Source organism: Jaculus jaculus, chromosome 5, assembly GCF_020740685.1.
Source record: "Jaculus jaculus isolate mJacJac1 chromosome 5, mJacJac1.mat.Y.cur, whole genome shotgun sequence".
Taxonomy (NCBI): Eukaryota; Metazoa; Chordata; class Mammalia; order Rodentia; family Dipodidae; genus Jaculus; species Jaculus jaculus.
The window spans coordinates 127,893,146-127,909,592 of record NC_059106.1 but is presented as its reverse complement, the minus strand read 5'-3'; positions in this window follow the sequence as shown (position 1 = coordinate 127,909,592).

Sequence of the window (16,447 nt, the reverse complement as noted above, 5' to 3'; positions counted from 1 at the left end):
TAGAAAGACAAGGAAAACTGGGGGGATATAGGAACATAGAGACCCACACCCCTCATACTGGTTGAAAGCTATAAGAGGCTAAGAAGCAAGAATTCCCACACAATTAATCACATTGGCTACAAAGGTTGTTGACATAGAAATAATTAACCTAGGGCTGGAGAGATGGCTTGGCCATTAAGGTGCTTGCCTACAAAGCCGAAGGACCCATATTCTACTTTCCAGATTCCATGTAAGCCAGACACACGAAGGTGAGGCAAATGCAAGGTCGCACATGCCCACTAGGTGGTGCAAACGTCTGGCGTTCCATTGCAGTAGCTGAGGCCCTGGTGCGTCAATTCTCTCCTTCTGTCTCTCTCTCTCTCTCTCTCTCTCTCTCTCTCTCTCTCTTGCTTGCTCTCTCTAAAAATTATATATATATGGAGAGAAAGAGAGAGAGAAATAACCTAATCTAGAAACTCCCTCACAGACATGTCCAGAAATTTGTCCCCTAGGTGAATCTACATCCTATCAAGTAGACCCTCAATATTCACCAGCACAGTCCCCACCCTGACTGACCCTGATTTCAGTTTCTTCTCATCTCCCTCTATCTTCTGGTCCTCCAGAGCACTAAAATAAACTTATAGTCGCCAGGCAAGTATGTCTGTATTATTTATGAGCAAACTCAAGAAGCAGACATGCCTTTTCTTACACTTGTAAGTAAAGGAAACTAGCACAGAAGTTACAAAAGACAGAAAACCTGGAGCTGAAAAGACACAGAGACTTTTTTATTTTCTTTCTAACTTTTTTATTTATTTGCAAGGAGAGAGAGAGCTGAGAAAGAGAGAATAGAAGAAAGAACGGGCACAGCAGGGCCTCCAGCCCCTGCAAACAAACTCCAGATGCATGCTCCACTTTGCATCTGGCTTTACATGGGTCTTGGGGAATCTAACCCAGGATAGCATGTTCGGCAAGCAAGTACCTGTAACTGCTGAGCCGTCTCTCCAGCCTGACATTAGCTTTTTTAGAAGCAAAATCCAATGACAGGATTTAGAAAACAACTTACAAACAGCTCTGAAGCTGAGTATGGTGGCGCACGCCTTTAATACCAGCATTCAGGAGACAGAGGTAGGAGGATCTCTGTGAGTTCAAGGCCACCATGAGGTAACATAATGAATTTCAGGTGAATCTAGGCTAGAGTAATACCCTACCTCAGAAATCCAAAATAAAATAAAATAAAAGCCTCAGGTCTGTTTCATGGAAATTCCAGAAAAAGGAAAATCAAATGATGAAAGATAAAAGACACAAAGCCAACAGTAAAAAGGGCACTGACTCCACAGAGGTAAGAATATATAAGAGTTAAGGAAATACAAGAGAAATAGCAAATTAAAATTTCCATTGAGATCAATACAGAGTAGCATGAAGCATTCAAAAAGCCAAAGTTTGGAGGTATAGCTCAGTGGTAGAGCATTTGACTGCAAAAAGTCAAGGTTGGGCTGGAGAGATAGCTCAGTGGTTAAAACATTTGCCTGCAGAGCCTAACACCCCAGAATCAACACCCCAGAATTGACTCACCCATACCTATGTAAAGCCAAATGCATGAAGTAGAACATGTGTCTGGACTTGATTTTCAGTGGCTGGGACCTCAGCATGCCCATCCTCTCTGTCTCTCTTCTTTCTATCTCTTTCTGCTTGCAAATAAACACATAAAATATTAATAAAAAAATTAAAGTCAATGATGCAGAAAGAAAGCCTTAAGGGATGGAGACATGGCTTAGCAGTGAAGGCACTTGCCTGCAAAGTCTAGGTTTGACTCCTCAGAACCCATATAAGCCAGAGGCACATGATGGCACATGTGTCTGGAGTTCATTTGCAATAGCTAGAGGCCCTGGCATCCCCGTTCTCTCCCTCCCTCCCTCTCTCTCTCTCTCTCTCTCTTTATCTGCCTCTTTCTATCTCTCTCTCTATTTCTTTATCTGCCTCTTTCTCTCTCACTTTCTCTCAAATTAGTTAATAAAAGAAAATTAAGGCTTGAAAACCAGCTATGGAACAAGGAAGAAAAAGATGAAGGATTAAAATACTTAGAGAGAAATTGTTGAGCTTGAAGAACAGATAATCCAGAAAATGCAACAAAGAGATGTTCCTGGGGAGGGGAAATAGGGATAGTAAATTAAAACTAAAACAAAAAGTACAGAAGAAAAAAATCTTTCTTCCGTTAATAAAAATAGTTTTCTTCCTCCCCCTCTCTTTCTCTCTCTTTTTTATTTATTTGAGAGAAAGAAGCAGAGAGAGAGAGAGAATGGGCACACCAGGGCCTTAAGCTGCTGCAAATGAACTCCAGATGCCTATGCCCCCTTGTGCACACGGGCAACATTGCATTCTTGCATCACTGTGTTTCTGGCTTACATGGGATCTGATAATTCGAACATGAGTTCTTAGGCTTTGCAGGCAAGAGCCTTAACCACTAAGCAATCTCTCCAGTCCAGTTATGTGTCATGTGGACACATAACAGTTTCCATATAAAACAGCTATATGTCCATATAAATATCAAAAATTATGTAGCTGAGAAAAAGTATGGAAGTGGGGGTACCACTACCAACTGCCATAACTACAGTGAACACCTCAAAACTATCTCAGCTAACTCAACTGCTGATATATCCAAATTTAAGAACTATAAAAGAGGGCTTGGAGAGATGGCTCAGCAGTTAAAGCATTTGCCTGCAAAGCCTAACTACCCAGGATCGATTCTCCAGGACCTACGTAAAGCCAGATGCACAAAGTGGTGCATGCATCTAGAGTTTGTTTACTGTGGCTGGAGGCCCTGGACCACCCACTTTTTTCTTTCTTTCACTGTCTCTCTTTCTCTATATCTCTCTGCTTGCAAATAAATAAATAAAATTTAAAAATTTAAAAATTAGGGACTGGAGAGATGGATTAGTGATTAAGCTGCTTGCCTGCAAAGCCTAATGACTGGAGTTCAATTCCCAAGTACCCATGTAAGCCAGATGCACAAAGTGGCACATGCATCTGGAGTTTCTCTGCAGTGGCTAGAGGCCCCTGGCATGCCCATATTCTCTCTCTTTCTCTCTCTCCTTGCAAATAAATAAATAAAATATATTTTTAAAAAAAGAATGAGCCGGGCGTGGTGGTGCACGCCTTTAATCCCAGCACTTGGGAGGCAGAGGTAGGAAGACTGCCATGAGTTCAAGGCCACCCTGAGACTACAGAGTTAATTCCAGGTCAGCCTGGACCAGAGTGAGACCCTACCTCGAAAAACCAAAAAAAAAAAAAAAAAAAAAAGAAGAAGAACGAGGGGCTAGGGAGATAGCTTAGTGATTAAGGTGCTTGTCTGCAAAGCCAAAGGATCCAGGTTCAATGCTCCAGTACCCACGTAAAGACAGATGCACAAGGTGATGCATGTGTCTGAAATTCATTTGCAGTGGCTAGAAAGCCTGGTGTCCCCATTCTCTCTCTCTCTCTCTCATAAATAGCTAACTAAATTAAAAAAAAAAAAAAATGAGCCAGGCATGGTGGCTCACACCTTTCTTTAATCCCAGCACTTAGGAGTTACAGGTAGGAGGATCCTTGTGAGTTCAAGGCCAGCCTGAGACTACTTAGTGAATTCTAGGTCAGCCTGGGCTAAAGCAAGATCCTCCTTCAAAAAATAAATAAATAAATAAAATAAAGAATGATAAAAGAATTTTATAATTGTCTAGTCAGGAAAAAAAAATGTCAGTTTTCCTATAAAGTTTGGGAAATCATCCTAAATTCATATAGCCCTGTGACAACAGATAGGAGAGAAATGTCTATAATTTGAGTACAAAAAAAAAAAATTGCCTGCTAGTCAAAAATTCTAAACTTCTCTGAGTTATCATTCATGTCTGAAAGAAATATAAGAAAAACAGCTATTCAGAAATTCCTAGGGGACATTACTCACATTCTTCCTGAAAAAAAAAAAGAAAAAAAAACAGCCTATAAATCATTGTAGCCAACTGAGAGATCAAGCAAGCTTTTTAAATGGGGATGTTGTGCTAAAATAGAGCTGCCAATAAACTTAAATAATTTTAAAGTATCATTGTTAAAAAGTCTTCTAATATAAAAATATTTCTGGAAAGATAAAGTGTTCAATATAATAGCTGGCACAGATTAAAAATTCAATTATTTTATGTATATGTTTAAACTTGTGTGTTTATTTATTTTTAAGTTTTACTATGGAGGATAAAATTAGAAGCAATTACTAAAATCTAGCTAAGAATATTTGTTCTGAATTACATAGGAAGTATACTGATACCTTCAATTTATTTGAAATGCAGTTTTGTAAAACAAAATGGGTTGATGGATAGATAGAAGGATAGATAGATACATGATAATGCAAATATAATAACATAAAAATGATGGAAACTAAGTGGTTTGTATATGAATATGAATTACAAAATTTACTTTTCTGTATATATGAAATTTTTCATTAAATGGGCTATTGGAGAAACGAGTAACATCTGAACCTAAGAGATAAGATTAAATAAAATGAAAATCTAATACAATAAAAAAGAAACTAAAAAAGTGTTTACTTCTTAACAGGAGAGTCTCAATAGGTAGCATTTTTTTTAAAAGCAATAATTAGGAAAATGCAGATTTGTACAGTTTTAGTATTTTCACAGTAGTATAAATAGAATTCAAAAATAGGACCTAGACCTTCAGTATTACTAGTCTGAAAACAAAACAAAACAAAACAAAAAAAAAATGTGAAATACAAACAACACAGCAAAACTTTTAAAACCAAGAACAAAAAAATATCTTAAGAAACTAAGAGGTTGTTAGGTTTGGTAAAACATATTTATAATCCTAGTGCCTGGGAGGTAGAAAAAAAAAAGGACTGGGAGTTCAAGGTCATCTTCACCTATATAGCAGACTGGGCTGTAAGAAACCCTGTCTTTAAAAACATTTTTAAAGCTGGGTGTGGTGGCACATGCCTTTAATCCCAGCACTAGGTAGAGGTAGGAGGATTTCAATGTGTTTGAGGCCACCCTGAGAATAGAGAGTGAATTCCAGGTCAGCCTGGGCTAGAGTGCGACCCTACCTTGAAAAATAAAAAATAAGGAGAAGAAAAAGGAGCAAGAAGAGAGAAGCAAAAAGAAAAGAAACCAAGCTGGATGGGCATGGTGGCACACACCTTTAATCCCAGCACTCAAGAGGCAGAGGTAGGAGGATTGCCATGAGTTTAAGGCCACCCTGTGACTGCATAGTGAATTTCAGGTCAGCCTGGGCCAGAGCAAGACCCTGACTTGAAATACAAAAATAAATAAATAAATAGATAAATAACAAAAAACGAAAGCAAAAAGAATAAGCAACTTTGATAATGACAAAAATATGCATATGTAGTAAAGGTAATGATAAATAAAATGGCTTAGTCTTTTAAACTCATCTGTGCTAATAGTTCTAATTATGAGCCTTTGCTGACAATCTATTCTCCTCTATGTGTCAGATTTAGACAATCCCATGAACTGTAAGACCTGGAGAGGTTTTATTATTGAATTAAAGGAAGAAACTATATGAGCTATAAAAACTGGAAGGCAGTGTGTGTGTGTTTGCGCGCGTGCACGTGCATACATATGTGTGGAGGCTTAGAGGCCAATATTGGATCTCTTTCTCTTTCAATCTGCACATTTTTCTCTTATTGTTTGCTGTTTTTTAATATTTTATTTTTATTTGTTTGTTGGAAAGACAGAGAAGAGAGAATGGGCACGCCAGGGCTTCAAACTACTGCAAACAACCTCCAGATGCATGCACCACCTTATGCATCTGGCTTACGTGGAGCCTGGGGAATTGAACCAAAGTTCTTTGGCTGGTAGGCAAGCGCCTTAGCCTCTAAGTCATCTCTCCAGCCCTGTCATGTTTTGAGGCAGGGTTTCATTCTAGCCCAGGTTGACCACAAACTCACTCATGATGATCCTCCTACCTCAGCCTTCCAAGCAGTAGGATTATAGGTGTGAGCTACCACACCAGGCTCCACCTTATTCTTTGAGACAGGGTCACTTGTTCAACCTAGAGCTCACCAATTCAGCTAGACTAGCTAGCCTGAAAACTGCAAGGACTCTGTCTCTGCGTTCCCTGTGCTGTGATTATACACACTCACCACCATGACCAACATTCTATGGAGGTGTTGGGGGTCCAAACTCAGGTCCTCATGCTTGCGTGGCCCTTTACCCATTGAACCATCTCCCCAACTCCCAAAATACGTCAAAGCAATGGGTTTTTGTGAAAGATCAGGTGTTAGCAAGAGGAGATTCGATATCCCACCAGCTAGTCTTCATTCCCCAGCACTAGAACACACATATATAGAGAGGGAGAGGGGCTGGAGAGAAGGCTCAGCAGTTAAGCACTTGCCTGCAAAGCCTAACAACCTGGGTTTGATTCCCCAGTACCCATGTAAAGCCAGATGCACAAAAGAGCTCATGCATCTGGAGTTCATTTGCAATGGCTGGAGGCTCTAAAGTGCACATTATCTCTGTCTCTCTTTTTTTTTCTCTCTCTCTGCTTGCAAATAAATAAAAATGTTTTTTAAAACAGAGAGATCTAGAGAGGGTGGCAAGGTTAAGAGGAAGTTGGAGGATAAGCTTGAGGACATTTTGAATGTCCGTTAATGACAAGAGTCCACTGCAGATGTGTTGGGGACTGTAGGGAATACAGAGCAGGACCTAGGTTAGAAATACGACCAGAAAGGTGACTCAGTGGTTAAAGATGCCTGCTTGCAAAGCCTGACAGCCGGGGATTCAATTCCTCAGTACTCACGTGACTCAAGCCGCACAAAAGTGCCGCATGCATCTGGAGTTCACTTGTAGCATCAGAAGGCTCTAGCGCTCACATTCTGCTCCCCCCCCCATCTCAAATAAATAAATAAAATATTTTTAAAAAAGAAATAGAGGTGCAGACTAACATCATAAAAGTTAGCTAAAACCACACAGTTCAAGGTATTTAGGGAGAGGAAGGCACAGGGCATTTTGGGAAGGATCTTTTAAAGTTGAATGCTGGGGATGCTGGGCAGAGAACCAGGGAGTTCTTCCTAAGTACTAGGAAATTCTTTTCAGGTTAGCGCCATGTCTGTCAGCAGATGGCTTTTCTGCCCGGTGACACAATACTGTTTCTGCTCCCTGTCCCCACACAGTACAGGGAAAGCGGAAGGGACACAACCTTCATGCACCCACAAGACTGGTGGGAAAAGCCTCTTGCAAAGCCATCACGCTCTCTGAGAAAACCACGTTAATCGTCCACACCGGGACCAGGAACACTCTACAAAACCAGTACCATACATCTAATATTCAGCCAAAACCTGGGGGCTGCAGTTCTTGTTATTGCCAAGAAGGAGAACACAAGTGGCTTAGCCAGAAAGAGAAGCATAGTTTCTACCTGGGCTCCTGCAACACCTATTGCAATGAACATTCTAGTCTACGGACGAGGACACTGAAATAAAAAAGAACCACGTCTCACCAAGCGTGATTTACAATTCCCACGTGATCATGCAGATTTTCAGTTGAGGAAATCAGAGTCCCCAGGGCACAGTGTCACACAGTCAACAAGCATCAACTGAACCGTCAAGCCCAATGCCATCACCACCGCGGGGTCCCACAGCCGGCCACAGCAGACTCAGCAAGAGAAAGAGCGGCGACCTTCTAAAGGTGCAGAACCCCACTGGGCCCCTTCTCGGGGGAGATGGAAGAGCTGCACATGCGCAGCTGGCACTTGCTTGGAGTCGCTGGGGACTTCTGCAATGTGGGTGCAAACAGCATTGCTGAGCCTCCTGCACCCCTAAGCTGCTCAGTGACTTCATCAGAAAAGAATTTGGCCTGGGTCCCACCAGGCTTGTTGGGTCTGAATCTCAGGAAGGGGCTCTGGGCCCTGAACTTCTGTGGACTGGGCACACACTGGGTACGTGAGACACAGGGTTGGCATTCTTGGTCAAACAACCCATAGAGTAGGCGTAGATCCCGTGCCTGTCAGGGGTCAGACCAGACAGCATCTAACATCCTGCCTTCAGTCCTCAGGCCTCACAGTCAATGCATATTGCTGCACACAGCCCAACCCAGAATTAATACTTATGAAAGGTTTGCCATTTTAACTTCTAAAACCTGCCATAAAAGCAGCTCTTGTCTCCTAATGAGGTAATTGGTGTCATTATACCATTAGGAGGGTACTCCTGGTGTGCGGCTCAGTTAACAAAGATGTATCAGGGCTGGAGAGATTGCTCAGCGGTTAAGGTGCTTGCCTGTGAATCCCAAGGACTCAGGTTCAATTCCCCAGTCACAGTACCCATGTAAGCCAGTATGTATCTAGAGTTCATTTGCAGAGGCTAGAGGCCCTGGCACACCCATTCTCTCATTCTCTCTCTCTCTTTCCCTTTCTCTCTTTCAAATAAATAAACTGTTTTCTAAAAGAAAGATTTATTAAATGATTTACATTTCTCTATTTGGCTGAAAGACTGGTTTAGCAATAGGATGTTGCTTGAGTCAGAGTACGAAGCTCATTTACTTTTGCACAGAGCTTTCAGGCTGACTGAGGCACTATCCTTCCTCATCCGGCTGTCCAGTTCTGCTCCCAGTGCTAGAGAGAAAAAGAAGAGAAGTTAAACACCACCACTCCAGTGTCAGATAGTGAAAGGGACCATCGACACCCAAATTGGGACAGACCAGCATTCCAGAGGACAAAATTCCTTGTGTTGAGAGCTGACCTGGCAGGTTCATTCTGAATTGATAAAAGGAGGCCCCATCTGGAGAGCCAGGAGACAGGGTCCCAAGTCCAGGAGCCCTGCTCTCATCGGAGCCTAGGGAAAAGCTGAGTTGGGCTCCTCCAGCCTTGCTAATAACAGTGTGGTCAAGAGACAGAGGCAGAGTCCCTGGAAAGAGAGGTCCCGTGCCCTACCCTAAACCTATGGAACCAGAACCGTGTGTGTCAAGACTCTCAAGGGTCTCATTCATCGGGAGTTTTAACATGTATTCTACCAGATGCTGCTGGAATTAGTCAGAACTTCACAGTCTCTCTCAGAGAGACTGCCCCGTGGAAGGCAGCCGGTGCCATCTCATGGCAATTTGTTCTTGTCTTAAATGTTCTCAGGGAAGGAAATGCTGGTTTAAAAATGAAGAGGGTAGAGGAGGGAGAGAGAGGGGGAGGGAAGGAAAGGGAAGAAGGAAAGGGAAGGAATGTAGAGAGGAGAGAAGAAGGAAGAGGCAGGAGAGGGGAGGGGAGGGGAGGGGAAGGGAAGGGAGGAGAGAAGAGGGAGGAGGGGGGAGAGAGGGGAGGCGAGGAGAGGCAGGTCTGGACGTGCGAAGTTCAAAAGCCCATGTTTTGTTGAGCTCACCAAACCACAGACCTCTCATGCATCACACCCAAGGGCTGCAGCCCAGCCTCTGCCAAGCCACAGCTGAAGGAAAAGCCAGAAAATAAACACTCTTTCTGAAGAGGGAGGGCCAGGGACTGAGTCCCCAGCCCAAATTCCCAACCTCAGGGAATCACGCGTGTGGGAGCTGGCAGGGGCTGCGAAGTCCTTTCTCTTCCCTTCATCCTGCACCGCAGATTGAGGCCCAAGAAGCCATCTGTCCAGGCAGCTGTCCCCTTAAGTGGCAGAGCTGGCTGGGACCCGTCTCCAGTTCTGTTTTCCTCATTCACTCATTGCTCAGTGAATGGGTTCAGGGACACTGGAGGTGAGCATGGGAAAGCCATTGCACAGATTTGTGCAAGACAGAACGCGTACTTTCTCAAGCAAAAGCGACTTCACAGGCTTGTGACGACGGGCTGTGCTCAGGTTCCTCCAGGGCATCTCCAGTACTGGCCTCTGGACACCAAAAATGCTGGAGCATTGCACAGAAAGTGATGCCTTCCCGGAGCCTGGCTAAAGGCTTGGGCTGAACGCAACACTGCAGACTGATACCTAGAGCCCGGTCTGCTTGGCTGTGGTTCCCTCACAGATGGGCTTCTTTCCACTGTCTGTTCCTGCACGCTGTCTGTGTGAGAAGACAGGTGCCAAGCGCAATAGCCCTGCGTCCCTGGGGAACACCTTCCAAACTCCCCGTGGACAGGCTGAATCCCATCTTTCTTTCCTGTGTGTCCTGCCGCATTGCCCCCTAGGACCAGAGTTAACCGTCCTTTTATAGTCTGTGCTCTGGTCCCTCCTATACGTCATGACTCCTGCACTTCACAAGTACTGCAGTCGATGTGATAACTAAGGTGACTCTAAGTGACAACCTCTGAAGGACAGGTAGGATGCACTTTGGACAAAGGGAAGATTTGAGTCCCAGGCAGGGCTGAGCATCTCAGAACAGGATTTCCTCATATGGCTCAGAATGGTATGCACTATAAACATGACTGCTTCTGGACTTGTCCTTTTAATATTTTTGTTTATTTATTTGAGAGAGAAAAGAGACAGAGTGGTATGCCAGTGCCAGGGGCCTCTTGCCACTGCAAATGAACTTCATACTACATGCTACATGGGCTATCTAACTTTATGTGGGTTCTGGGGAATTAAACCAGGGGCAGCAGGCTTTGCAAGCAAGAACCTTTAACCACTGAGCCATCTCCCCAGGCCCCATTTAATATTTTTGAACCTTGGCTAATCATTGGTAATAAACTGTAGAAAGCAAAACATGGATAAAGGGGGGAGGGGTTACAGTATCTCCATGACTGACTGAGGGTCTGAAGGCCAAATTCCCCACTGTTTTTTTTGTTGTTGTTGTTGTTTGTTTGCTTGAATTGGTAAAGTCCAACTTGAAAACCAAGTTAAATAACATAAATACCACTCAAAACTCAGTTCCAAAATTATCAAGTGAACCCAGTGAGGAAAAAAAAAAATGCATGTAGGAAACCTGCCGTAAGAAAGGCGCTTCATCGAGTGCAGCTGGATAAACCTTAATTCGCCAACCTCCCTTTCTCACTGTCTCAGAAATCACCCCACCCTCCCGTCTCAATAGCCACTGTAGTGCCCGTCACCTCCAGCCCTGAAGTGTCACACCGCTGTCCCATAGCCATTGTGCCACGAAGGAGGTTTCCACACCAAGGCTCACCCAGTTTTCCTGCGGCTCTTGAGCACCCTGCCATTTTTTCTAAACTGCAGAAGAAAAAGGGTGGGTGTGGGGAAGGGGGGCAGCATGTGAACCGCCCTGCGCGGGGCTAGTGACTGCTATGTTTCCATGGCTCACTTTCCACTGTTCTCCGTGACCCCTGCACATTTCCCTTATGAGTTAGTGTCCCGGAATGTCTCTTTATTAGGTGTCTGGAGAAGTTAAGCTGTCCTGATGCCAGCACCCCACACTGAGGACTTTATTAGTTTTTTAATTTTCTGTCTGGGTGCCCCTGCTGCATCAAACTTTCCACGGCTGTTAAGAGCCGCCGAGTCCCTTCCCCAACCCTGTCCCCTTAACAACATGGGAAACTCCCGGACCTGCTTCAGGAAGCCTTGAAGAAACACAGATACGTTGTCTCTCTGGGAAGCAATATGGGGGATCTGGATGAGGAGAGGATGTTCCCTGTAAGAAATCTACTGCTCTTGGGCTGGAGAAATGGCTTAGTGGTTAAGGGGTTTTCCTGCAAGGTCAAAGGACCTCGGTTCAATTCCCCAGGACCCGCATAAGCCAGATGCACAAGGTGGTGCAGTGGCTGGAGGCCATGGTGCACCCATTCTCTGTCTGTCTGCCTTCCTCTCTCTCTCTCTCAAATAAATAAATAAAATATTAAAAAGAAGAGAAATGAAAATCTACTGTTCTTGCCAGAGTTTGGTTTAGCAGGGCTGTGCAGGCAACATGGGGATGCAGTGGAATTGGGGACTTGCAGAAGACGGAACATACCTTCAGCCATTCTGCAGAGCAGGCAGAGGAGGGGAGGGTCTCTCTTCCCGTTTTAAAAGTGCCCTGGGAGAGCTGGAGGGTTTGCTCAGTGGTTAAGGCATTTGCCTGAGAAGCCTGAGGACCCAGGTTCGATTCCCTAGTACCCACATAAGCCAGATGCCCAAAATGGTGCATGTATCTGGAGTTTACTTGCAGTGGTTAGAGGCACTCTCTCTCTCTCTCATAAATTAATTAATTAATACAAAAAAAATTTAAAGAAAGGCTGTAAATTAATTAATTAATACAAAAAAAAATTTAAAGAAAGGCTGACCTGGCATCTGGTTACAGAGCTTAATGGCCTGATGCTCCCTTCTGAATGAACATTATAAAACCATCAAGGAAGAAGAAAACAGGAAAGCTGTGAATGGTCCCCTTGCAGGCACATGGGTGTGTCTCTGTACACGGGGCCAGCACTATGGCTCCTGTCTGCACAGAGGCAAACACTGATCCCTACCCATCCCACAGCCCCTTCCCACTAGCATCCCGCAGATGCCCGGGGCAGAGGACCGGCAGTGCACAGGACAGAGAGTGGATACATCCAAAGACGGTGAGTTACTAGGCCAAGGAGCCTGGCCCTTTCCCATAGCATTCTTTGCTCTGGAAACTTAACCCCACCATTCAAGGCCAGGAAGGGCAGAGTAACGGGCTTGGGGGTTCAGAGGATGCCCCGGCAACCTGCTGGATCCAGTCTGCTGCCAATTTGCTTTCGAGCGGCAGCCTTTAAGCCCTGCTTTGAGGAGACCTTATTTGTGGGGTGAATGAAAAGCCAAGAGAGAAGAAAATCCTTTGGTGCTACCCGCCTCAGGAACAATTTTGCCTCTGAGAGCAAGTTGGTATTTGGGGTTAATCCCTGTGTGGATTGACTGGGTTGAAAGCCCCGCAGGTCAGGGGTCCATTACCGCCTGTGTTTACATATCAACTTCCTGGTCCTGGGAGACAATCGCAGTCATAGGGAAAGGAAAGGAAAAGAAAGGAAAGGAGTATTTTTTAAATTAAATGGCCTACCCTCTGAAAATAAGTCAATCAAACCTGGCAATTCTTGTGTAACCAAGGTTTGATTTTTTAATGTCGATGTTCAAATATTTCTTTTTTTCCCGCCATTATCCACATCCTGGGGGTTAAATATCTTTTGAAACAGAATTTGAAATGAAATATTGTTATGTATTTATATGCATAGGTATCATCTTTAAGCAAGAAACAGGAAGAAAGAGGTCTAATTATCTTCTGAGAGCCAGGGGACACTTGAAGTACCCAACATGCTTTGGCCAGATCTCATTAATTTTTGTTTAGTTTAGGCTTGGTTTGGTCAGAGAACTCATGGTAAACTCCCCAACATGCAAATAAGCTGGAAACCCTAGTTTTCAAGGCCAAGTTAAAGCTACTATGAATCCACGTATCAGAGAAACATGGTGTTAATGTCAGATAACCCCATCATTTGAAAAGAATTAACAGAAAGAAAATTGCATTTCTCTCATAGTTTCTGAGAAAGACAAGAGATAGAAGGGTTACCACTCACAAAAATGGTGAATTGAGAAGACAGTTACTTGTTAAAGTCTATAATTATTTCGGGGGGGGGGGGCATGTTTGAGGTAGGGTCTCTCTAGCTCAGGCTGACTTGGAATTCACTATGTAGTCTCAGGGTGGCCTGGAACTCTCTGTGATCCTCCGACCACTGCCTCCCAAGTGCTGGGATTAAAGGTGGGTGTCACCACGCCGGTTTAGGTCTATAATTTGAACAATTTTTTAAAAAGATTTTATTTTTATTTATTTATATGACAGAGAAAGAGAGAGGGAATGGGCACACCAGGGCCTCCAGCCACTGCAAACTAACTCCAGATGTGTGTACCCCCTTGTGCATCTGGCTAATGTGGGTCCTGAGGAATCAAACGTGGGTCCTTTGGCTTTGCAGGCAAATGCCTTAACCCCTAAGCCATCCCTCCAGCCTATTGAGCAATGTTTTAAAACTAAATTTAAAAGACAAAGGTTCATTTCCAGGGGTTTTTTGCTTGTTTATTTGAAGAGATAGATTTAACAGTTTGTTCCAGACATATGGAAGAATATTAAACAAAATATACATGAAAAAACAGTAGAAACCATAGTACTTGAGACATTCATAGACAGATAAGAATCAGGTCTATGGAATTTACATCCAAAGCAACCCACAACAAGCCTGACCCCCAATACCTGATCCTGTCATGAGTTTCCTTTTGGCTTGCTAATTGATGAGGGGTTTGGAAGCTTTGGGTTTTCTAGGGGTTTGTTTGAGATTTTTGCAAGTGTTAATGATAATTCTCACTATTTACTCTTAGCAAGTATAAAGGAAAGCATGCCTTCATAAACTTTCCACTTTGAATTAAAGAATTCTGGGGCTGGAGAGATGGCTTAGCAGTTAAGGCACTAGCCTGCAAAGCCAAAAGAGACCCAGGTTCAATTCCCCAGGACCCACATAAACCAGATGCACAAGGTGGTGCATGCATCTGGAGTTCATTTGCAGTGACTAGACGCCCTGATGTTCCTATTCTCCCCTCCCTCCTGTCTCCTTCTTTAGCCTCTTTCTCAAATAAATAAGTAAATAAAATATAAAAAAAAAAAATCCTGGACATACAAACTTGTACATTTTGGCTTTTGGATGACTACATTTGGTCCACAGAAATGAAGGGAGGAAGGTATGGAGAGAGGGAGGGAGGAATGGAAGATAGAGAAAGAAGACAGAAAGAGGAAAAAATAGAAAGAAGAAAAAAGAAAGAGGGCTGGTGAGATGGCTTAGTGGTTAAGGCATTTACCTGCAAAATCAAAGAACCTACGTTCAGTTCCCCACGACCTATATAAACCAGATACACAAGGTGGCACATGCGTCTGGAGTTTGCAGTGGCTAGAGGCCCTAGCATGACCATTCCCCCCAACCAAATAAATAAATAAAACGCTAAAAAGAAAATAAGGTAAACAAAATTAGATTATGCCTGTAGAGTTTTTTCTAACTCATTCATTTTCCTCAATAAACATTATGATCCCCAAGTTCATCATCAACTCAAACTCTGCTGTGTTTGCCTTTCCCCCTCTTTCATTTTCATATCACCTGGGTGAGGACAGTTTCCTGGTATTTCTAACACCCCAAGTTTCTTCGGAGCACCTGCTGGCAGAAGCAGGAATATGAGAAGACAAGAGAAAAGGGAGAAAGGATGACAGAGATGTAATTTGGAAGCAGAACAGCAGGTGTAGGTTGTTCAGAAATGCCATGACCTACGAAGACGCTGGGCAATACCTGCCACACGGGCCTGTGTTTTCCAGGGGCACGGATGTTCTGTCAGCCCCTTTGCAGAGTGGGTGGCAAGAAGGTGAGGCATTTTGCCAGGCTGAATATGATGGCTGAATAAGGGAGAAAGAATTCTGGGCCCAGTGGCAAATATCAGAGGTTGTTAGAGAGTAAAGGGTGAGTCACTGGGTGACATCAGACTATGTTATGGGCAGACACAAAATTTTAACAATGAGCTCCTTTTGGATTTCAAATACCAAGTGGCTAAGCTCTGGATCATATCATTTATACCTCAAACCAGGGTACTTTCTGAGAGGGACAAAAACAGTGAAAGTTGATTAGAATTATGCTGGGGGACCCCATTGGAGCTTGAACTGCTCTAGATTAGCATGGACATAGCTACCCCTAATTATAAATCCTCCAAAACCAAAAGGCTAAACAAGGGCTGGAGAGATAGCGTATCAGTTAAAGTACTTGCCTAAGAAGCCTAAAGACCCAGGTTCGATTCCCCAGAACCCACTTAAGCCAGGTGCACAAGGTGGTGCATGCACCTGGAGTTCATTAGCAGTGGCTGAGGGCCCTGGCACGCCCATTCTCTTTCCCTCTCATAAATAAATAAATAAAAATGGCAAACTCTAGCTGCCCTCAGAATTCACTATCCAGACAAAGCCCAGCTTCCTTCTTCCCAAGAGAGAAGCAGCTGTAATGCCAAGGGGCAGTGGCTGGGGCACAGGGGAGTTCCTGGGTCACGTGGGTATGGGGATCATTACCTGGATTTGTTAAGTCACAAAGCATATTATCAAATGAAGAGGGTGAGAAGCAGGCACAAAATCTATATTTAAGTGTGTGTGTGTGCATGCGTGTGCCCACAAGTGTCTGTCACATGAAAGTGGGGAGAGGACTGAGGGGAGGGAAGGGGAAGGGAGAACAAGAGATAATAAAATACATGACAGGAAAGCAAGAAGGACTATGTGGGGGGAAGAAAGGAGCCAGCAAGAGGAGCAGAAGAGGGAAGAGTGAAACATTGTAGAACAAAGGTATAATGATAGTAATGTGTGAAAATAGCACAACGAAAACCATTAATTTTGGATGCTAACTTTAAAAAAAAAATTAAATATGGTGAGAAGACCTAAAGTCAAAAACTATCCCAAAGGTGTTTGCCTCCGTGAGATTTTTTGTGTGTGTGCCAAACACTTAAGACTATTGAGGCAAATCCTCTCTAATCCTTTGGAAGCCCGGTCTGGAGGGAGAGGCTGGGGTTGGAGGCCTGGCTGTCTGGGCAGCGGGCACCTGCCAGGCACATGAGACGTCCAACAGTCCTCAGAATGACACCAGCGGATAGCTGATCAGC